Consider the following 24267-nt stretch of genomic DNA (forward strand, 5'->3'; position numbering starts at 1 on the left):
AACCCAACAACAACAAAGATCTCATAGGAGCTGTTCGGCAATCTGGCATGGGAGTACAATTTATAATTTCGCCCTGCTTCAGTGCCTCCAATAACATCACGAGAGCCCATTGGAAGAGTTCCTTGAGTCTCAGGGATAATCATCGACCCAGTTATGTCTATAACCTCCACTGCCGAATACTCCATTTGAGGAATTCATTTGGTAACGTTTTACATCGCAAACAGTATGTCGTGTCATAACATATGTATATATACCAATTTTCAATGACTTGTATCAATTATTTTGCCAAGTACAGCTGTACTCTTGTCATTTATATTTCAGCTTTCGTTCTGTAGATATTGTATTTGCATAATGGTGCTTAATCCATTTTGGACTTTCTCAAACATGCATAAAATGGTCTTGGAATATTTTTCCATATATCTTCCAAAGAAAGAGAAGAGCATATCAATAAAATTAAGTAAAATTTGTTTTGTTCAGAATGAAACTCTGAAAAAAATATAAGCCAAAGGTCCCTCACCAACTTTGTCGTTCTTGTGTTGAATCCTTCAGACAATGGAAATAAAAAAAAAAAAAAAAAAAGGCTGAATTTTGGTTTGGCATGAGTCATTAAGTCACTTTAATAATGCACATTTTACTCATAACAACGCGATCAATTAGAATTTTAACTTTCTATGAACTGCCATCTTTTTGATGACGTTGGCGATTTGATTATTGGCGTTTTGTCTCTTCCAGCAGTGTGACTGCCTCCCAAAAGAAAGAATCCACATTTCAAAATGATTTTTGAAAACAAGCTACCTAAATTTCAAATCCAGAAAACTCCAAGGTGTGGCAAGGATCAGATCAAATAAGTGGTTAGTTTGGAAGTACGAATAGTACATTCGCGTGAGTTGGCTGTGGTTCGAGCTCATGTGGCCGCTAAATATGATAATGTCTTTGTATTTTCTTATATATCTTGTTAATTCCTCTGGTACCATGTAGTCATCCCGATGTATAAACAGAATTTATGTACTGTATATTTAACTCAAGTAATTTCTTTCCTAATTACGAAATCAACTCATATGATAAATCACCTTTGTTTTTGTTTTTTTTTAATTGTTGTGTTATCCTTCTTTGCATGCGTGTACTGTTGTAATTGTCTATTTTTCATTAGAGTTGAATGTCTAGCATCTAAACAATGATGGATGTTTGTATTTATTTCTCTCAAATGCAAATAACACTTATTTATTATTATTACCTTGAAAAATATTTTTAAAGTTTCATTTTCTTTACTTCACTCTTTCTCTGGCATGTACAATTCCAATTGCCTTTGAAATTAGCTCAACAAAGTACAGTATTCTCTTTTTTTCTTTACCCTTTTCATGTCCATTGCAGGCTTCCTGGGCTGGGAGGGGAAAAAAAAACAAAAAACAAACCCTAATAAGGAGCGAAACTTCTCAACTGATTTTGTTTTTCTAGCTTATTTATTAAAATAATTCTCTCTCTCCAGTATTACGTTCTTCTGGTTGAACTCCTGTCGAAGAGACCAATTAGCCCGAAAACAAAAAAGATTGTAGGGTGTGGGGAAAAGGGGAGAGAATTGGAGTTGGCGATTTATGTCCACGCTTCAACACTTACGTTTCCTAGGCAAGCATGACACACACTAGCTTCCGACTGCGAGAGAGAGAGAGAGAGAGAGTGTGAGTGTCCTGCATATTTACGCTTGTTTGTTTTTAATGATTTCTTTTAATCAACTGCATGATTTTAAGTCTGTTTCTGTGCTGTATGTGATTTTTTAGTATTGTAAAATCGATAGAAGAATCTGGATTTTCTGCTGTCTATAAACTTTATTCAGTAGTGCCGGTTATCCCGGAAACTCCATTAGTACATCGATCTACAACTCCTCTGGCTTTATGTGGCTTTTCCAGAATAAAAACAGAATATTTTGCGTATTTATTTTCTTCTTTCAATACCAAATCGTGTTGATTGGTGCTTATTCAGCCGCGTTGCATAATGTGCATCAGGTGTGACAACAGTCTTAGAGCGTTGTTGCTCGGCTTCTGTACCTGGAATTAATGCGAAAATTATTGAACCAGTCAAAGTAATCCTTATTACAGATTATACATAAATTCCTGTATATTTTTATTTTATTTTTATTGTCTCTATCTGTTCATTCCAGACGCATGTCATTGCAGTGCAGAAATGCTGTTTACGTATTCCCCTCTAAAAAAATGTTTCAACAAAATTCCAGTCACAGTTTTCGGCTGGCGTCAAGCTAATTACCGCCTGATAGGCTGTGCCAAGAGAACAAATGGCTGGCCAGAAATGAAACCTGTGCGGGCCCCATACCTCTAAACATGCATCCGCCACTAGGCGGCAAGCCTTGGAGAAGTCGAAGACGCGGAACGTTGTTCCCGCCACGTTCGACCTGTTGGACTGGCAAGACTGGTGGTTGATGTCTCTATCTGAGGGTCAGCGGTGGGCACGAGGGGGCGGTCGCAGAACGCTAATGCGGCTCCGGCTGTGTCATGGGTCGCCGCGAGGCCTGTGTTTGCGCCGTTGGGGAGCGGTCTTGCGCTCGTGCTGTGCTCCCTCGGGCCTAGTCTGGCCCCGCCTCCATGCCACTCAATGTCTGATAGCTCTATAGCTCCCCCTAGCTCGGATAGGAGGAATGAAGCCGTTACTCAGGACCGGTTGTTCGAAGTGCACGTGGGACTTAAGTTTGTGGTGCGTGTGGCTCGGAGGCACGACAGTGTGGATGGTAGCCTTTGTCCAGAGTGTGGGAGGAGTACAGTTGTTCCTTAAGTGTTCCTTAGTCGGTTTTTATTCGCTCTCCAGTCTCTTGTAATACGGTAAGTGTATTTACAGAATCCATCCTTTGATAGACCCGACGCGGATTATTCTCACAAGTCCGCCGCAATCCCACGGATGTAGAAATAATTCAGAACTAAGACCTCTTTCGATAAATTAACTTAGCAGTTTATCAGTGAAGTAATTTACCTATTTACTATTCATTTTTCTCCTTCTCAGTGTGTTATTAGGACTCAAACCGAAATAAAAAAGTTTTTAAAACAGAATAAGCGAACTTTGAAACTTATGTACAGTGAAACACTTTTTTTTTTTACTATTTTATAAAATCAAATGGTGTAATAATATTTATTCTGTTTGGTTCTTAATAAACAATGCATGCTTCTTAAGGTCAACCCGAAGAGAAAAATAACCAAATTTTCATCAGCTAAAAATCTTTCATTGCAAACATTGAATGATGAGTTCTGGTGTATCCAGGGCCGGATTTAGACATGCTGGAACCATAAACCCAAGTATGCGAGGAGCTTCCAAAAAATGTCATATAGATTTTTATCCTCAGGAAAGGAAATGGCGAGATTTCATTAACATTTCATAATGCCTAAATTCTGCACTGCATCTGTTGATTCCCATTGCTGAAATATAAATGTTTTGGTATAAATTTCTATTCTTTGCATATCCGGGAATTTTAAACCAATTACAGTTACAACTTAGAAAATCATAATTAAAATTCCGTTTTTCATTTCCATGGAACTAGTCCGAAGACTAAATTATAATTATCAAATGAAAACGGTTTTGTTTAGTTATTAGCAGAATATTAAAAAGATAAATAAAAAATCCCAGGGAGTGTTATTGGACAATGTAATCGGAGTGCGATATACCTGCAATGCAAAGATTTCATTATGGAAAAAAAACATTTGTCTAATAATGAAGTATTCATTAACAGTGCAGCCTTGAGGATAGTAGTTATATGGTTGGTTCATTCCTGTGTATGGAACATTAACAATACTTTAAGGAAAGAAAAATAAATAAAAATCAGATATTTCAATTAAGTTAATGATAAAGACTTAACTTTTAAAATATCTGGTTAGCGAATTATTCGTTTTCCATTCACTGAATCGACCAGTCTAAATTGCCAGCTGGTCTTTTCGCTCTGGTGGTGTTATTATAAAACTTCTAGGCATGTCAGCTTTCTAGAGTTGGCTAAAGTAAAATCTTTTAATTTGCTCTGTGGATCCAAGTACATGCATTTGTCTACTATGGTACGAGTTAATGTCTGACAGGCTTTGTGGAAAATTGTATACATCTTCAGTCATACAAAGGAAACAGTTCTGCATCTTCTTACTTAAGCATATTGGATTTTTTTGTCTTTTATTTTGTTCAAATCTAAAATGCGTCATTTCAGTACCCACAACACATCTTATACAATTCTAAAAATTCCTGAAGCATGTTTCAGACGGTTTGTGCAGTTTCAAAAATTCCTCGCGCGAATGTGGTTCATTCTTTCTTATTTCTTGGAACTTGAAATGGATACAAGCAAGAGGAGTATCACAACTCCATTGTTATGGCAGCTAATACAACAGCGCTCAGTTAACTGTGCAGTTTTTCTGACTGCGTAAGGACGAGATCTCACATGAGTGCCAGCTAACGTGTACGGTAACCTAGGACTACAGCCACTTTGGACATTTCAATTACAAGACAACAGCAATAATACAATGCTATATATCTGCTGTACTCGAAAATTTTACAGGCATCAGGTAAAAAGTTTCTTTGTCGTCACCTCTCTGCGTTTTGGAGATAAAAGCGCAAAAATCTCATTAAATTTCTGTTCCGTGATTGGCTGTTTCGTTTCCTGCACTTGCCTTGCAAAAGCTCAATTATGTACTCAGCCGAGAGCAAATAACTTTGCTACAGAATTCATTGATGTTGCGAAAGATACCAATAAGCACTGAAACGGTACGCATTTCAAATACATTGTAAATAGCCGCTTGCTTAACCTTCATACCTCGCGAGTAGCACAATGGTTACGATTGCTGCCCATCCACACCGTGCGGATAAGTCCTATGTGGTTGAGTCAGTAGGTATCCGGTGAGGGTTTCACGGGTATTCATCCAGAAAAACAGGCAAACCAACCTGATTTTTTGGAAAGATATCAATAGAGTATATTAGTTTACAGACATGGTACATTGACACCTTATATCCTAGTTGCTTTCACGCAGAAAAGCAGTTTAATAGTGAATTTAAAAAAAAATAATAATAATGTAATAGGGTAAGATTAAAAAAAAAAAAAAAATGAAGCTGAAGAGAATAAGAAAAAACAAGGCAGTAAGAGACAGTCGACGGCTAGAATCATAATGTAGCATTCCATGGACAGACTTAGACCTGTTGCTTATTATGAACCAGTATACGTTAGTTTATTGAAATTGCCTGGTTGTTTTAGCTTTTGTCCAGCTCTATCAGCCAAAAGAATTGGGAACCAAAAGACGTGAAAATATAGTCTGCGGAGAGAAATGAAGTATTCTTAATTCAGAAGAATGGTCCAAACGATGCAGATAGAAGACGCCCTGAAAAAATGCAAGTGGTCCAGCAGGACTGTCAGTGAACATTAATAGTTGCGTGAGGATTATTGTAATTATAGTAGAGAAGTGGTTAATGCAGGAGTAAAGTTTTAATGCATTTTAAAGTAAATATTAAATAAAGTTGGATTGTATCGTTTATTGGTTGGTTAGATCAAAAGATCAAACTGAAAGTAATACGACAAATTTAAACTGCAATTAATATGACAAATATAGTGAAAGAAAGGATAAAAAAAGCTGATAATATACAAGAGATAGAGAAATAAACAGGAGGGCAGAATGAAGTAATTAGTAAAAAGTTATAAGTATTGAAAATAAATGTCAAAGTAAGATAAGTTGAAAATAAACGTTGCAGATGATAAACATAATTGGAAAGTAAATTTCATTATAAATAAAGAGGAGGTAACTGAGTAAAGAAGATTGGATTGAATGGCAGATAAATTATCTCTTTATTAATTATTTATTGAATGGCTGATTTATGAATGATGGCTAATACGTAAGATATATTATGGGCTGCAGGATACGAATAATAGGTGTGATTCTTTGTGGTGTCTTAAGAATTTACAAGAAAGAACAATTAGGTGTGCAAGTTTAGTTTGAATTGATTGGGATATTTAGATCTGACAGATGTACAGTTATAGAGACAGGATTTTAATTTGGGAATATACCGGTTGTCGTGATAATTATGCTCATTAAGAATTGTATGGTGAAATGGAGGTCATGAAAGCTTGAATAATAATATGAATGTTATTAGTTGGAGTGTAGTGAATGACGTTATTGGTTTGTCGAATCCGGCATCATTGATTAAGAGGTAATTTGTATATCGAATTGTTAAGATGAGACAGAAGCGAATTTTTAGAATTTTAATTGCGTTGCATTGTAATATTCATTTGAAAGAATCTTAATGAATGAAATTAAAAGGGATAAGCGATTGGGAAGTTAAAGACGGAGAAGGAAACTGATTATTTATCAGTGGTGGTTCCCCTTCACGTGTACATGTATGTGTTTAAATACTGCACGTAAATATCCTTGTTATAATAAATGTTTGTTATTCTGTTTTGTGTGTCATATACTGTGTGTGTGTGTATATATATATATATATATATATATATATATATATATATATATATATATATATATATATATATATATAATCCTCAGCTCTTGGATCTCCCGATCATAGTGAGCCTTGCTGCTTTGAAGGAGGCTGTTGTCACAAGGATTGACAATAATTCGCATAGAATAATACTAATCCAAAGAAAAGATAAAGTCGTTGAAATCATATTCTCCCCACAGCACAGTTCAAAAGGAGAACTTTTTTTCTCCCCATTTCATTTTAAACTCATCAATGAACTTCACGATTCATGTTGAAGGGTATGAACCATAATCTGCCACGCTGGTCCAGTGCGGGTTGGCAGATCGACCGTATTTAGCAGTCAGGGACTTGAACCCAAAGTATACTCAAAGAGCGTGTGCTACAGCACTCCCGCTCCTGACCAATCGACTACGGAGGGCATATCCAAAATATGCTAGTATTATTCACCGGTTTTCATCGATATGATATTCGGACGCTTTGAACTTAATTACAAAGTTTATCAAGATCCTGTCAGATTTCAGGGCTGATTAGTCGAAACAGTAATGGAAACTGTACAAATACGAAAATTGTTGGCAGTTCTTCACTATAATGCAGAGCTTGCCAAACTACAAGTTGCGAATTCTAAAGGGGATCTCGAATTTTTGGCATCACATCAACATTGCTTTTATTCTAATTTCTTTCCACTGCATACATTCAAGTAACTAATCTGTTAAAATGTGAAGTATTGATTAATACAGTACAAACTTAAGGCATTTATTTCTTCATCTGTTTTCTAATAGTCGATTTTAGATTGCCATGGTTGGAGCTTGTGTTTAATACTGCACATCTTTCTCTCTGTCCACACACACACACGCTTACATGTTTTGCACCCGAAACAAAGAAATTTGTGTATTGTCATATTTAGCATCAACGACCACACAAGGTCATCAGAGGAGTTCACAATGTAGAGAGGACACGAGAACATCGCCGTATTTAAGTGGGCTTGAACCACTGTTCCTCAAATGCGTGTACGAGATTTTAACGGCATTGCACGACAGTTTAAAGTTCATTGTTATAGCAGATTCTGTTTAAATTGGGATTCGCCGTATATTTACTAGGCAGCTTGGTCGGCCCATGCGTGAGGAATCACAATGGAATCGATTTTTTCTTTTTTTTTTTTTGTGCGAGACAAGAAAGCCTTTAACCAGCTAGCGAAGAATTTCCCTCCTTGTGACCTTACTGGGTCAAGGTATAACACAGCAGACTTGCGTGCTGCTCTTGTTTATTGTCCTTACTTTTAACTGTCAACAACCGTGGTTGCGGTATGTTATCAGTTGGCATAATTTACGTGTTTGAATTAGGGATTGGTTTTGCTGCTCGCTGCCGAGTATTTTATTATGTTTTATGCAGACGCAAGAATAACGCTGAAGAGTATTTTTTACTTTTCTCCTACATAACAGACTTGTACTGTGTGAAGGTGCCGTCCCAGAAAGCCTTTTTAGTGAACTTGTTATTCTAATTGTAATGATTGAATTCATTACGTGAAAATTCACTGCATGATGAATCGCCCAAAGGTAGAATTAAGATGTTTTTGTAGATTGGAATACGGGGAAAAAAGTTTAACTGAGTCACTGATGTCATTTCCTTTTAGACCAATTCACGTGGTCATGGCAGTGTCGCCATCTTCATCTTATGCCACCACTATCATTAGAAGGGCGCTATGATGTTTTTTCAGTTCATTTATCGCCAGACTACAGCAGTGTTTTTCGTCATTGATTGATGCGATTAGTTAATAATGATGTGGTCAAACATCCGTCGGCTGGTGTTCCTTCATGAAGAATTCAATCCTTCTAAATGCAACCATTATTTTATTTACTCTTTTTTATGAAAACAGGCGGGGTCTCCTTGCTCCAGTGACAATGACTGGGTTTTGAGGGAGAAAAACAAACCTGTACCCATCTATCATAGAACTCGTGGTCATTGCAATACTTATATTACTAACGCTTAGTGTTTTTCAAAAATTTTAAGTCGTAAACCCTTGTTCAGGATTCATTCCACATTTTATACGCACGCTGCGTTAAACACTCTTCTATAGTCTCCTATTTTTAGCCTTGGATTCTGTACAACCTGTAGATCAGGCATTATAGTTTATAGCAGTGTTTTCATCTCATTCAGGTATGTTTCAGTAGAAATTAGGCCTAATGCTAATTTCAAGAAAGAAGATTATCGCTAAAGGGTAAAACATTGTTTTTAAATCTTATAATATTTAATATTAAATGGATTAAATATTAAGTGAAATGGTTTAAAAAAAAAAAAAGACAGTTTCAGGCCAAAGACAGACGAGAAGGTACTCAAACCAATTGATTATAATTTATTAATTTATCCCACCTCCGCGCTGAATTACATCTTGTTAAAGTCATCCGCGGATACAGTTCCATTTCGATGTAAACAATTTCAAAGACACTGCATTACACTGTCATCAGATTTAGGTATTACTGCAGTGTTTGTGTGGTTTGTTTCTTTTAATTATCGAGCTATAATTGCTTGGATGTGGAAACCAGTTGTCTGTGATTATTCGGCTTCAAGCATACGTAAACTGATTGTTGACTGTTTTATCTCGATTTGATTTTATAATTTTAGGTTATGTTAGTCTTAACACGGACAAAAATAGAATTTTACAAGGATTACAACTGAAACGATTTTGGATAGGACTGTTTTTTAAACCTTAGTAAGGTTTACAAACTAATTTCACTGCAATTTATAGAAAAGGTTGAAGTCTGCAGTTTTCTACTATTCGTATATCTATTTTTCCAAATCCAAATCTTTGAATTGAAAATATGTATGCCCAGTGCAGACTCTTCAACTTTAATAAATTTATGCAAACGTGTGAGGCAATTTCTGTCCAATTCTTAACGTCTGGTTCACTTTTCAATATCTGGGTCCTTCGTTTTTCACTTTCTGACTTCATGGTTCGTGGATGTCATTTTCATTTTTTCTAAGGATTTCTTGTGCTGTTCTGAAACTTATTCCTAACTGCTGCGAGACAGGAGAAATTGCTTTTTTCAACATTTTTTGCTGTTTCTTTTGTTTTTGCTTTTCATTCATGCCCAACACCATTCATGTTGTCCAATACTGTCCCAGTTTTTTTTCAAACTTCCGTGGCCTTTTGTGATTATCCTGTTCAGTGCTTTCCTTGGGCATAGGATTTAGAACTGGATGAACACTCGTAGATAACTGAAGTTGTACTAGAGTAACGTACAATCGTCAACGTAAATTGTCTCATCTTTAATAAGCGATAATTAAAATATTTTTGTACTTATGTTCACTGCATTAGCTGGACATAAGTCCATAATTTTCTAGGTCACTTGCAAAAATAGGTGCGACACGTTTCACTATGGGGTACTTCGGCCTCTTAATTCCTAAAAAGAAATCATAGAAAAAACTCTGACTAATCCACTCTTCCCGTTTCCAGAATCAACAATAGTGATACATTGACGTAGTTAGTACATAAGATCGATTTCGTATTTAAAATAATTATTTGTTTAAAATAATTATTAGTATTTGTTTAATACATTCTTACCTAATTGGTGTTTATCCAGGGAAATTTTAACATTATTGAGGGAAGCGATGGGATTTTTTAAGTGATCGCTGATATGCGTCTCAATCAGCAAAACAGATCTAAATCATAGGTTCAGGGTGTTCAGTGCCGGTTACAAAGCCTGCAGAATCTGTTGACGGACAACAGCGAGAGAAGTGAGATAATCAACATTCATGCCGAACAATAGCCGAACTGGAGAGCGAGATGCATTCGTTCCTAGCAGTCGAACTTAACGATGTGTGATAATTGGCGCCATTAAATCAGGTTGGTTTTGAGTAATCCTGTTGGGGGAGGACTTTCCGCATAAACAAGCATTTCACCCCTCTTCTCCCCCTTATTTTAGGTGTGCGGTTTTCTTTTGCAGGTAATCTTTTTCGTTGCGTCCAGACGTCGTTGAGTAAAGCAGGCGTGACCTTTACATGTCACGTCCGCCAGCGGAGGGGGGAGGGGGGTTAACAGAGAACTATCTTCGCTCTGCCTCTCTCATGCTTCGATTATCCAATGGTGTTTGTTTATAAAAAAGATAGAAAGGCGAGATGGGAAAAAGAGAAAAAAATAAACTAATAATAAATAAAAGTAGAAAAAAATATTTTTATTCTAATTAGTTTGTATTTGTTGCTGTTGCATTTTACTCCGGGTAAAGTCGCATAGATCCAAAAAGTTTACAATTACAGCAATCGAAAGTTGTATTTAGTTGTTTCGTGCGAACTCTAACACGCGCATGTCGCTACCAGCACGTTGAAATTTCTCAAGTGATGAAAATTATATCGTCCAGCGATGGTATATTTTTTTTTTTTTAAGGCAAGTTTCCTTATCTCAGATTTATTGAATTACTCCTTCCACAGAAGTTTCAGTTAATTCCCTACAAGCAGTCTTCAGAACACCCATAACCAAGAACGAATGTCAAATTCTGAGAAATATTCATGTTAAAACGGACATTACTGACAAAAAATAAAGCAAGTTTAATCTACTCCCTGTCGCCTTTCTGTCGAGTGATGATTACTACCATTGATCACAATTCTAAGAAACAGCAGGTGGGTGGTCAAGGGAGATGTTATCTTTACAGTTGTCTTCGGAGGGTTTCTTCAAGAAGCCAGCTTACCTTGAGAGCTACGATCTGGGAATCCCTGAATGGACTGCTGTTTTCCCCCCCTCTTCTGTGACGTTATCATTAACTATACGAGCAGCCCATGCCCTGTGAATTAAACAAAGGGTTATAAATGCTTCCTTTGTGTAGTTCTGAAGGCAACTGGAAAGAGTCGTTTGGTTGGTTGTTGTAGGCTATTAGGCGCATCAGCAACTTAGGCCATATTGCACCTTATATAATATATCTGTAAATTGCGTGCGTTCTGTTAACTTGATGAAAAAGCAGATTTTCTGGGAGAAAAAGCCCTGTTACCCTCGCCTAAGATCCACTAACTCAGCCACATTGTGAAAAAGACCCATAAAAATTCCTCGCTTTATTGACAGGATTCGAACGCAGGTGTTTCATCCGATGTGGGGAGGACAGCGATTCTACCAACTGTGCTACCTACGAGGGCAGAAAGAATCGCAAGATGGATCTCCTGTAATGCAGAAAGGAATAATTGTAGTTTAATTGTTAAATATTCGTTCTGTTGCATATTGACTCACAGACTCGATCCTAGCAGTTTGAGGGAAACAATTTACCACTGTATTGCTTAACCGGCGTAGTGGCATCTCTGGCCTCCCACTTGTGTACTCAACGGGAATCAGATGCTTTCAGGTAGATTAATTATTTTCAGATTAATTTGGCCACAGCTTCAAAATTCAAAACTTATTTATGCCTTTTGGCTAGTAAACAGGCGCGAGAAGACGTTCAACTAATCTCCAAATATTTACGATTTCAAGGACTACTGTAGGTCCATATTTAATCGTGGTTATGAATTTGTAAATGAAGTCCCTTTATTTTCGTCCAGTTTGTCCTGCATCAGAAGAAACAAGTAGGATCAGAAGGATGAACCAACTACAGCCAAAGAAATCATCATTCCGGTAGGTATCTTATGGATGGAAGATGGTTCTAGTTTCCTGTCTTCTGATGTAAAGCTGAAGACCACAGAATTATAACCTTTGCCAGGAGCAAAGGAAAAGATGCTTTCACGAAATCCATTACTTCGTTTTTGGACAGTGAACAGATTTGTCAGTTGTATACCATTCATGCCGATTTAAAAAGTAACGTAAAAAATGAACATCATTGCTATAGCATGCGGTTTGCTAACCAGTAAAAATCTACTACGTAGATTTTTACTGGTTAGCAAATCCGGATCCTTGAGGTTACAAGGGACTTCCTTCGATGGCAGCCATCACTGCTCTGGAAAATATGTTCTTTTTTTTGAGATTATTAGCTGCAACTTCGAATTTAACCAACGCCTGTTGTGGCAACTCCAACAACTAAGATTGGCAAGTAACTACGAAAATAATGCCGAAATTAGGCTCAATGTTCCGATGTGTGCTGTTTTGGCAATTATTCTAGTGGACAACGTTGACCAGGTACAGGATTTAATTACTTTATCGAGGCCTCCAGATATAACTACATTATTGAACAGTAACAGAATTAAAAAGTATTCAAAACTGCATGCCGATTTAGGAAGTACTGCAGAAAAAGACGTAAGTGGTACAGTTATAAAAGTGCTATTTCAGTCCATATGTGGAACTGCCACAATAAAGATAGACGAGAACTTACTCAAACCGATTGAACTCGATTTCTATTTTAAATCGAGCAGATCTCGATGGGTGTGACTGAAGGAAAAAAGTGAAAAGCTAATATCACATTAGATAACCGTATCAGAACAGCACCCTCGGATTGTGAAACAATCGAGGGTGATCTTATGATACGGTTTGAGAGTGAGAAATGGTGGCAGGTTTTTTTTTTTTTTTTTGCATTTATTGCTAAATCCGCAAAGATCTAGTATTAACCACAAAGAAAAGCCACTGAAAAAAATTTTACTTTCTTTTTGTTGTTACCAACTAAGAAGGTAACTTTAAAAGCGTAAACTGAATAAAATATAATTATTATTTCCCAATAACTGGTAATTTTTCAACAAAAAGGCGCCATAATTTAGGCACTTACGTCATCTCTACGTCATATTTTCGAACTTAAAGGTTTGTATAGAGTTAAATCCTGGAAAGTTCACCCAGGTTACTTTTTCAAATAAAACGAGAAGAAAATAAACAATAACATCAGAGTCCTATTAGATGGCGTTCCTCTGAACAGAGCCACAGATCACACCGATTTAGGTCATCAGGGATGAAGAACTCATCTTCTCGCGGCACTTACATAAACCAAGAAAAAGATCCTTGCAGCACTCTGGATTACAAGGCAAGAATTTGTTTTCCATCCAAGTCTCATAGCATAATATGATGTCCTGAGATGTATCATTCCAGTTGCACTCTACGCGGTATTCTGCATCGTTTTTCTCGACTCAAAAGCTTGCCTATTATCGAGTATGGATCCTATGGTAGTTTAACAGGATACTTGAAAAACATTTTAAAATCTTAAGAAGCATCTTTTATACCACTTTTAACTGGATCCCCCTTCCAAAATTAATTGGTACTATTATTATCACCGTGGCGAAACTACTCACATCATGAATAGATGCACGAAACCTTTCCTAAATTATTTCTTTCTGTCTCAGCCAAAGAATAGCACACGGAAAAGACGCAAGACCGCTACTCCCCAATTAAGACGAGCAAAGCCTGCAACGAAGGTTCCCGTTGAAGTAAATCTTGTGATCCGATTCACCATGGATATCGAGCAACTGTGTGTCATTAAGGCCTGTAGAACTGTGGTTATTCAGCAAAATTACCAGTTGATGGAAGAATCTAGTTGAGAACCTAATGATATCTTGGAGTGTCCCAGCTCCCACCAATTTTGGAACAGATTTCTTCCTGGCAATAAAAAATTATTTCCTTCTTGACTCGCTCTCCTACAATATTTTTGTTTACTGTATATTTATTCCACTCTATGTAAATTTTATTCTCACGTTATAATGCATCTTTATCTACCATACTAGCATGCAATAACCCAAAGACTCGGGTAAACTCGAGTCTTTGGGTTGCTGTTAGCACTATTATTCGACTGCATCCTTCCACTTCGTCGACCTCTTCCAAAGTCATGAAACTGCAAGGCTGTACGGAGGATTCTGTCATTTTGCAGTGCACTTTCTGGATGGTTGTACATAGTGTGTGTTGTGCATAGTGGTCACGCATTGTAGTATCAGTACAGAGTTACTCACGCTCTGTGTCCAAATGCGTGTGGGTACCACAAAATAGGACAGTGTTCTTGTAAATTCATCTGACTCAATGTGGCTGTCTCAGAGTATAAACAGATTTTTTTGTGTGTTGGCTTCTGCTGGCAGAGACTGCACAGCAACAGTCTTTGTCAGCAGAAGACAGTCATGAGCATATTCCCAGTACTATTTCGAAAATTTTCGATTTCTTCTACCGTGGTAATGGTTGTTCGCGCCACTGTTGTGGTTTAACGTGCCTGCAACGTGATTCATCCCCAGTTGCATGTGATTCAAGAAGTCATTTCCTCCCACTTGACACTGAAGTTAATTTCACGCACATTCACAAAGGTTTCTGTTCACCGTTCAGATAATTTTGGGACCAACTACGCGCCTCCATTGCCTAGTGCGTTTTCTGACAACTGAGTGAATTTATTTTGGGGGAGGGTTATTCTCCTTTTTTTTTTAGTTTTTTCTTTCGCGGTAACGGCTGTCCACCCGTAGGCACAATAACATAGTGGTCGGCGTAAACCTTTTTTCCATCCGTCTTTGAATTTCTGCTCGACAGGCGCCCTCCACTGTAAGAAATTGAAAAACATTGTGTTACACTGACTCGGACGCACCCAGTACTGTGAACGCCATATTGTCCTTGCTGTTGGCATCCAAACCTCCAAACACAAATATCCTTTTTGCTTTTTTTAGTTTATATACCGATCGGCTGCACAGGCACTAAAAACAGGAAAGTTTCATTAAAAAAAAACCTGTATTTTATGAAGTGGTAAACTATATAGAGCTATTTCATCGATTGTTGTGAATAAAATAAATTTAAATCAAAATGGTTGACTAGTTCCATTATTCTGTTGTAAAACTATACGAATAGGTAACTTCCTATGTTTCAGGAACAAAGTGACCCGATGTTTTAGTGGTCTAGAATGCAGTTTAAATGAATTTTTCTCAGTTAATTTAGGGGAGCCTGTCTGTGTATTAGTGTATAAAATGCTTTAGTGTGAAGAATTTTACGACATTATTGAGTGGACAGAATTTATTCATTGACGTAGTTTATACTCTTCGCATTATTCCTATATTTTAGTATGATTATGTAATGAAGTATAGTTATAGTATAGTGTAATAATTACTTAATAGTATAATTATAGTTGAGGCTGACATTTTGAATAAATTCGAAGATCAGCCGGATAGTTGCAAGTATGAGGGAATTATATCATTTGTATGTTCTAATCTATTTGGTTTTTTTTTTTTTTTTTGCCAGTGCAGCAAAAGCCTTGCACTATAGGGTGAATACTATTATGGTATGTCAATACGTAATTTTCAGCAAAGAAAATTTTAAAAAATACTTTATTTTTTGATAAAAATGAGCAATTGCCCACAAAGTGTGGGTTCCATTGATGCATATCCTAGTAGTGAATCTCTATTACAAAGCATCTTAAGTCTTGCAAAATTCTTCTTTCTGGTTGCGAGGTGTTCTAGCTGCTGTCTTTGAAATGTCGAGGGTTGTGAGCAGATTTCCAGTTCAATTAATTCAATTGTTTTAGGAACCAATATCGACTCCAGGGTTTAAATCATTAGAGGCAATGCTTGTTTTTTTCTTCCCATTTGGCAAAGTTTTTGATAGCAGTATCAAGTAGATTTTGTAGATCTTAAAGTTTAAGATTTTGTAGATCTTAAAGTCATTTACGTATGTAAGCAGCAAAACCCTCAAATCACTCACAGCCAAGAATAAATAATCATTAATGAAGTCGCAAAGCAAAAGTTGTCATTAGGGAACTTAACAAGTGCTGTTTCAACATTTCTACATCACTTAATATTGTTTTTTTTTTTTTTTTGCCTCGAGTTATGATTAGTAAGCGGCGAGGGACGCTTTCACAGTATAAATTTCGCAACTTGTAGGAATCTACATCCAATCGCTTTTGGGCTGCAGTGTGATGACGTAGCTAACTAGAATGTATTAATAATTCGTGTGTCAGGAAATGCTTTCTTTCTTAGAGTTCATTGATAATCCAAAGCAATATCTCATTTCCAGTGTTCTGTTTGTTTCATCCGACTTATCTCACCCATAATGTGTTGATGTCTAGAGTTTCTCTAATGATGTAAGTTTTCATTGACGTAGTTTTCTACATGTACTTTAAACATCTTATCCACAACTTAGACCTGCGCGGGTACACTGTATTAGATCCGTACCTGACCCGCAAAAAAAGGAAAATTTGTATTAAATTTCCCGCACTTCATATTAATTTAATATTACTGTAGTTATTTTTAAATTAAAATAAATCAGTCATTATTAAAGTCACATTGTATTAATGCGCAAAAATTTAAAATTAATAAAAAGGAATGAAAATATATTCATAATATAATTTAATTTTGCATTTTTTTTTTTTTTTGTTAAGTTGTGCGGAAACGCTACATCGACAGTTCCTGGTCCAATTGTATTCTTTCTTGGATTAGAAGTTGGATTCCGCAACTCTTTCATTTACTGCAGTGTTGGCAGAAATGTTGGAACTGAGGAACCTGCTTCCGTCACAGTTTCCCCCCCCCCCGGTTTCGAGTAGAAACTTTCAACTCTCACATTTTTAAATTTAGCCCAGCTACTTCCATCGATATGGAGAGATGTTCTTTTCTTTTAAAATGATTTTGGGAGGAAAAAGCCACAGATTTAAATTAGAAACTTAGAAAAATATATTGTTTTTTACAGAAGCTTATCAGTTGTAAAGTGATTCTTATTTGAAAACTTTTCATTAGCGGTTTTATTACTTTTAAATACTGAATACAAAGAAATTCAATTGTGATAAACTGTAAAAAATCGTACTGCATGTTTTCGCTTATTTTACTGCATATTTTGACTATTTTTGGTGCATATTATTCGATGTCTAATAATAATAATATGTAATTAGTTAATTCGGAAATCGATAACGGATATATATATTTTTTTATATACTGTTCACGACCGGCAATGAGATATTGCGAGAGAGAGAGAGCTTGGGAGGGGAATAATAATTTTAATTCGAGAAACCTTTCGAGCGAATAAATGCAATTTACAAAAACAATAGTGGAGTAGAAAGTGTTGTGTGTACAAATTACACAATAAAAACACGACACGCACTTGACAATTTATCAAATAACGTTACTTAGAAAAGAACTGCAGAATTATGAAGGATGACCTGTAAACCGACTGCCATTGCGGGTTTCCGCCAGTACCCGACCTGATGCACGACTCTAGGTTGACATTGCGTTTTTGTTGGAAGACACACTTGAAGGCAATTAATTTTTGCAAAAATTAGCAGATAAATGGAAGTCCTGTTAAATCCCTTTTTTTTTATTTTCTGCGTTGATCAGTTTAATTGTTTCGATGTTATTTTTAATATTGATTTCCTGGAATAGTTCTAAATAATTCATCATAAAGTAAACAATCCCCCCCCCATACACGCAAAGCATTAATTAAGAACTGTCATGGCCGTAATTAAAAACTGAAGTGAAATTTGCTTTGCGTTCTAATCAGATAGTGTTCAGCTCGCCACACTGCATAAACTATGACGAAATCATAGGATGTCCTGATTTGTATCCGTCTGGCCTTTGCACCGTGAGGGAACGGATGTTGCCGAGTCAATGATAATATGATGGCTACAGAATAAATTTTCGATTTAGACACCGGAACAGCTATATAAAGTCAAGAGTTCTACAAAAACATCACCATATTTAAAAGTCACGCGGGCTTGAACCGCTATCGCTAATATTTCTCACTTAATTGTAGGAGAAATCGGTCTGTGTATTATTAGTGTATAAAATGCAACGAAGAATGCAAGAACTAGTTTTTGTTATATAATGATGAAAAAGGCTGCATCGAACTCGCAGTAACAGAACTTCATAAATATTATTTTGAATGTCTTCCGTATGACTAATTTTTGTGTCTAAGGAGGACGTTTATAATGGATATTTTTATTTTGCTTTAACTTAGTTTTCGTTTATTGTTCTATACATAATATTTTTTTTTTTGTTAATTACGTATGTTCATTTACATTACCTTAGAAAACAACTTTTCATATAGATCAACAGTATTTGAAGCTTAAGGGGGGGGGGAATGGTTTCGTAAATTTGTTTAACAAGCTGCAGGACTGTTTCAAGTCCACGAAAAGATAAACGGGATGTTTTTCAGACCCAATGAAAAGAAACGAGTTGGAGTTAAGTACTGTATCTGGTTACTGGAAGAATTGATTAGCTTGGACCTAATAAATCTTGTGACTAGGCTTCAATTTAATAATGAGATAAATTTCTACGTCCAAATATAAGTTATATTCCCATTGGGAATTTAATTTTATTGAGTTAAGTTCCTAATGGAAACTTTGTACTTTAACCACAGGCCTTTGTGGATAGAGTTTGGTTCAGGAGCATAACCTTAATTTCGCTATAATGAAACAAAGCTTTCTTATTCAAGGCTCTGTCAAGGAATGGTAATATCAGCGATTGGAGAGAGAGACTTTAAAATATCAAATTTATTTTCTATACAAACTTGCCGCGTTAAAATTCAAAAGTCATAAGCGTTGGTATCGGGCATTAGTCCGTAAATTGCGTGCATTCTCTGGTCAATTTGCTTGTTTGCCCAATTGGAAATTGGGTTATAAGGGGGTTGACAAAAAAAAAGTCTTCAACTCTTGTTAATGATTGACTACTTCAGCACACGGAAAAAGAAAAGCCCAGGAAAGTTCTTTTCACCACCACGGAAACCAAACTTTAACCTATCGCACTGTGTGGAAGAAGCAGTCATAGTCGCTATGTTCACTGTGAAAATCACAGTAAAAGAATGACACTGAAATAGTGCATATTCAGTGTCCCATTGGCAACGTTTGACTGGCGATTTTAAATGGACAGAGGTAGGAAAGATGAGGATGTACTGGTTGTAGGTAGTGGTATCCAGATGGTTTCCAGTGAAGAAAAAACGTCGTGTGTAGACTTCAATAAATTGCAAAGCATTAAAACTTCTCTAAAACAACAGAATAAGGAAGCTTAAAAGATTTGACTAAATTTCATGTCTCTTCCTTTCTTATTTTCTGTTTTCCTTAGCTACTGAAATTTTGGCATTCAACTGAAGCATAGAAACAAAATGCGATAGTATTCATATGTTATATAAGAGTGAGATCAGATCATTTGAGAAACTTTCTATTTGAGCTTCTCTTCACAAAATGGCAGGGTTAAAAAAATTCATAAGTACGGAATTGGCTGTTAGAATGGACGAAATTGACCGGAATTTTAGTCCAGTGGAGCAGATATAGAATGATCAGAAAGGCAGGTGATGGTTTAAACGTTTAAGAATAGCGTCTTACTGGTCATTGTCTGCCCTCATTTTTCTAGCATGGCAATAACAAGATCAGTTGTAGTTTTTTAAAACAGTCGACAGTGGTAACGCTCTGGTATGCAGTTTTATATATCTCAGGTTAGAGGCATCCATTTGCTATATACAGAACGAATAATTTGACCAGTTCCAGAAGGTCCGTTTCGCGGACCCCCTGAAACTGGTCTACGGACCCCGGTTTTGGAAACGCTGGCCTAGGCCACTAGGTCTAGGCTTTCATCCATTGGGCTCTTTACACAGGTTAGAAACAAATCCGCTATTTCGTCTAGAGAACACCAATTCATACGCTCCAGTACTACTGACCAACAATATTCTTTCTCATGAGTATTTCCAAATTAAAGACTACCAGTAGCGTTGCCAAGATTTGGAAGGGTTAAAAATTCCATGCGACTAGACCAGGTGGTGAAGCAGGAAAGACTATATATATATTTTTAATATTAGCTTTCTAATTTCCTCTCACTGGACAGCCAAACCTAAACCTGAATCTTTGGGTTTTGCGTGGCATTGTAACCCTTTTGAATAACATAAATTGCCCTGAGGTCCCAGTAAACGCACAACTGTAATTAAAAGATTTTCTTCAAGTACAGTATTTCTACTTCGAATTTTAATTCTTTTAATTGTGAAGTGTATATGATATATTTTTCGCTTTCTGACTGGATCGAAATTCAAGTTTAAATTACGCTGCTTTAGTACTTTATTAAAACTTTCTCTTAACGGAAATGCATATAAATAGGTAATTTTAATGACTAATTTTGGGAAAAGAGAGAAAAGGAGGAGTTCATATAATATGCGAAGAACCTCTAACTGGCCTTGAGAATTTTAAGAAAGAGGCACGCTGCCTTTTTCTCTTTCTCGTTTTTGTTTATAAATCATCAAAATATAAGATTCTTTTCATCGAGACTTTTTTTTTCTAGTCAGAGTTTCTCTTGTGTAGTTCTCGCGTAATATAAGAATTGTTTTTAAACAAGGCCACATTAAAAATCTACAAAGAAGACAAAATACTATTTCCTATTACACATCAAAAGTGTAATCTTAAGGAAGAGGAGACAGAAAACTTTTCGTTCATTGACTGATAAAATTAGTATAGAATCTAGTAAATTTAAGTAGGCAAACTTAAATTATATTATTGATATCCTGTTTGTAAAAATGACCATAAATGATATTCATTATAGGTAAAATAACTCAACAGAATCTGCATACATTGCATTTGTGAAAATGGTTGCGAGTTTCACAATATTTTTTACATGTATTTTTTTGACACTTTTCACAAATAAGATTTGTTTTTCTGCCACTTTTTGGACAAACGGCATCAACCTGTATAGTTTTTAATCTGTAGTTTTTTCATTCTTTTACTCACTGAAGTGGTTGGAAGGTATGTGTGGATATAGTCTAATTTTCATTGCTACGACTGCTGAGAATATAGTTTAGAATAATTGCCTTTTCTACATCGACACCTGAATAATCACGCTAAATTTATAGATGATCTTCATATTCAGGTTGCCTACATGTGCGATTTAAAGGGAATAGTCATCGTCAGATGCATTTAGAAATTGTTCGAGTTCCATGTCCGAGAGTCCCTGCACCATTCTTTTCTTTTACTATGAAGATTGAAATTGCGTATTTACAAAATGTCAGCGGGTCCGATTTGATCCGAAGACCCTAGCGTATAAAGTTTTATGGAAACGTATTGCAATAGTTATGTAATTGTTTTTACTTCCTTTGTGCTCAAAATCGCAAACGAAACGAAACAAGTACGGAGGAGGAGGAGGAGGAGCATCTCAGCAATACTGAATAAAGAGAGAGAGAGGATGACACTTCTAGAGAGAGAGAGGATGAATGAGGAAAGATTGGTTCGATGAGTTTAGTGGGTGCAAGCTGGTTTAAGGCATGTGTTCGATTTAGTTTGATAAAAAGTGCTGGAATTATATGGACGCTAGAGCGGAGCCTATGGAAATGCTACAGAAAAGATAGTAGCGAAATATTTGTTGCTATTACTTTTATCTAAGTTAAAAAAAAAAACATTCGCTTAAAATTTAAAGTTTAGAAAAAAAAACACTATTGTAGAAGAATTTTAAATATAGTTCGTAACAATCCTTCAGAGTAGGACATTTCTTCTCCTAAAGAAGAACTGTTACATCTATTTTTACTCCAAATAGGTCAAATCAATTAGAGCCCCAAAGAGTTAAATCTATTACCACATAGTTTGAATTTATTTATTCTGAAATTTGACGAGGGAATAAACTGTAATTATCATTTTATTTATTTCACAAATTACATGAGGGCGAATTTATACCCTGGATTTTCGTACCTGCATATTCTGAGATAGATATATACTCAGAGAAAATAATGGTACATGAATATTAGCAGTAAATTTCTGCACCACAATGCTTAATTTCCTTTACAATTATAGTACTAAATACATGGTCTGCCGAAATGTATCCCTTATTCTTCTCTACACACGCTGGTTTCCAAATACTGCTTCACAATTTGTTTCTGTAACTCAATACCAATTTTAATCGCCTGTCGACAGCTTTTAAAGGTTTGCTAGGGGATTAATTATTATTATTGTTGATTTGTGTGTCACCAGCGATTATCAAAATGGCTTTCCTATAGCTCACATTCATGCAGAAGAAGATATTTTGGTTACGTCAGGCATTTAAAAAGAGCTTAAAAAAAGTTTCATTTCATATTTCCATGGCATTTTTGGAAAAAAATAGTAATAAATTTACAGTATTTGAGCATCATGTTCAAGATTTAAGAAGATGAGTAAAAGAAAAATTAGAAATGAAGAAGGGAAAGCGATTAGAATATTAACAAGAAAGAGACAAGGGAGAAGTAAAAAGATTTCTGTAAAGTGACAGGTGAAATGAATAAATGACTAGGTGATGTCACACAGATTTTAAAAACCAGTTTACTAGAGAACTACTAGTTTAAACTGTAAGCTAGTGTTATTGTTTTTATCTTCCTATTCATGTAAATATTAAAATATCACAAACGTTTTCTAATTTTTTACTTTACCTCACGTCTCAGCTTTTTTTTCATCACTGTCCTTCAAACCAGTCTTTTACACCTGAACCATAATAGCAATATCAGTGATTAAGAATTGAGAGAAAAGTTCCGTTTTTGTATGGAAAATGTGGTGTAAAAATTTAATTCTTCTACAACTACCAAATGGAAAGGTAGAGAGTTTTTGGTTTGAGGATAGCCGAAGCAAAATCTAACTGCAGTATTTTTTAATGGAAGGCTAAATATCTATAGTATTTTTTTTATCTATTTATTATATTTTTTGTCATTTCGAGTAAGTGGGAAATTTCTACCCACTCTTCGAGAGAGTTGGTAGAAATTTGATGTCGGGAGGCATGTAAAAGTACAAAAAATAAAGGCTATATTTTCAAAAATTCAAGCAGTGGATTTGTGTAGCATTCTAAGGTATACTTGATCTTTAATGGAGTGAAATGCCCAGGTTGTTTTTTGGAACCCCTTTAATCATTCTTATAATGTGGCCGCACATTTATGGCTTGGCAGACTTAATTCGTCATATGAGAACTCTATATGCATGTTATTATTTGTCCTCTCTTAATTATGAAACCAAATCATTGACCGAATTGCATACAGTAATAATAAAATATAATTCTTGCTGAACATGAAGAAAAAGTACTAGCTTTGGTAATCTTAAAGAAGGTGGCTCAAATGTTACGAATGCATTCAAAATTATACAACACTTTTATCGCGCATTTTTATTTGTTAAAATACGCTGGAATAGTATAAATTTAAGTATCTATATTTAATACGATTTTTAGATTGAAACCTATGCCATAAGCGCATAAGTAATGTTATTCTTAATCACTAGTTGACGGCACAGTACAATACGTTGCATAGTTTCCATCTGAGCTACTCATCTCAGTTGCAGCCATGCCACAAGATAAAAAGTAGCGCACTTGAAAAGCAATGATCAAAACTAGGAAAAAAGAGGTGACGGTAAGTAGGCCGATCATAAATCTTGAGCTAAAACGAGACGAGACAGAGTTATATGGCAACTTGAAGGCAGTAAAAAGAAATTTTCGTGAAGATTTCTTTGTTTAATCTTTGGAATTGGTTACTAGAATCAAGTCGTGTGTTCTATGAATGCAGTTTAAGTATGTTTTATTTTCTAGAATTTTATCACAAAGGTCTAAGCCACACATGACAATTTGTTAATAATATATCAAGAACTAATATATTAATACTAAGTGTTAAGACGCAGTTCAGTTCAACTACTCTTTTAGGCTTCAAAAGGGACAGATAGGCCATCCATTTCTTGAAATATTTGAATTCCATTTATTTGAAACAGATGGTGCAATTTCTGCATTCCAGACGTTTAATTGCTGGATGATGATAAATTTATCGGAAAGCCAGTTAGCCAAATAACCGCTAATCCACTCCAACCACTGAATACATTCCACACATGCACCAAAACTTTAAATTGACAGTTTGTCCAAGGCTCTTTTTACATTGTGTCTATTCTAAGACGGCGCAATAAATTTCTGATACATATCAGATATTTCAACAAATAAAGAAGTCAAGTTTGTGATATTTGTTTGAACACCTAGTAATATCAAATAACTACAAGGAATAGTTACTTATTTTAATAGAAG

At 35.7% G+C, this 24267-nt stretch overlaps 1 protein-coding gene across 2 annotated transcripts in view; it reads left to right on the forward strand.

The window, feature by feature from the left end:
- Positions 1-2742: 2742 nt before the first annotated feature.
- LOC150084506 (transcription activator GLI3-like) overlaps positions 2743-24267 on the forward strand; it is a 215630-nt gene continuing 194105 nt past the window's right edge. Inside the window, exon 1 of one of the 2 annotated variants that reach the window (XM_090376100.1) lies at positions 2743-2828. The gene's annotated coding sequence lies outside the window, so the exon portion shown is untranslated. Of the gene's footprint in view, positions 2829-16291; positions 16380-24267 lie in introns of those variants that run through there. The other variant, XM_090376102.1, reaches the window with a different exon arrangement.

This window comes from Mastigoproctus giganteus, chromosome 6 (assembly GCF_048544385.1).
Source record: "Mastigoproctus giganteus isolate SK-2022 chromosome 6, ASM4854438v1, whole genome shotgun sequence".
Lineage (NCBI taxonomy): Eukaryota > Metazoa > Arthropoda > Arachnida > Uropygi > Thelyphonidae > Mastigoproctus > Mastigoproctus giganteus.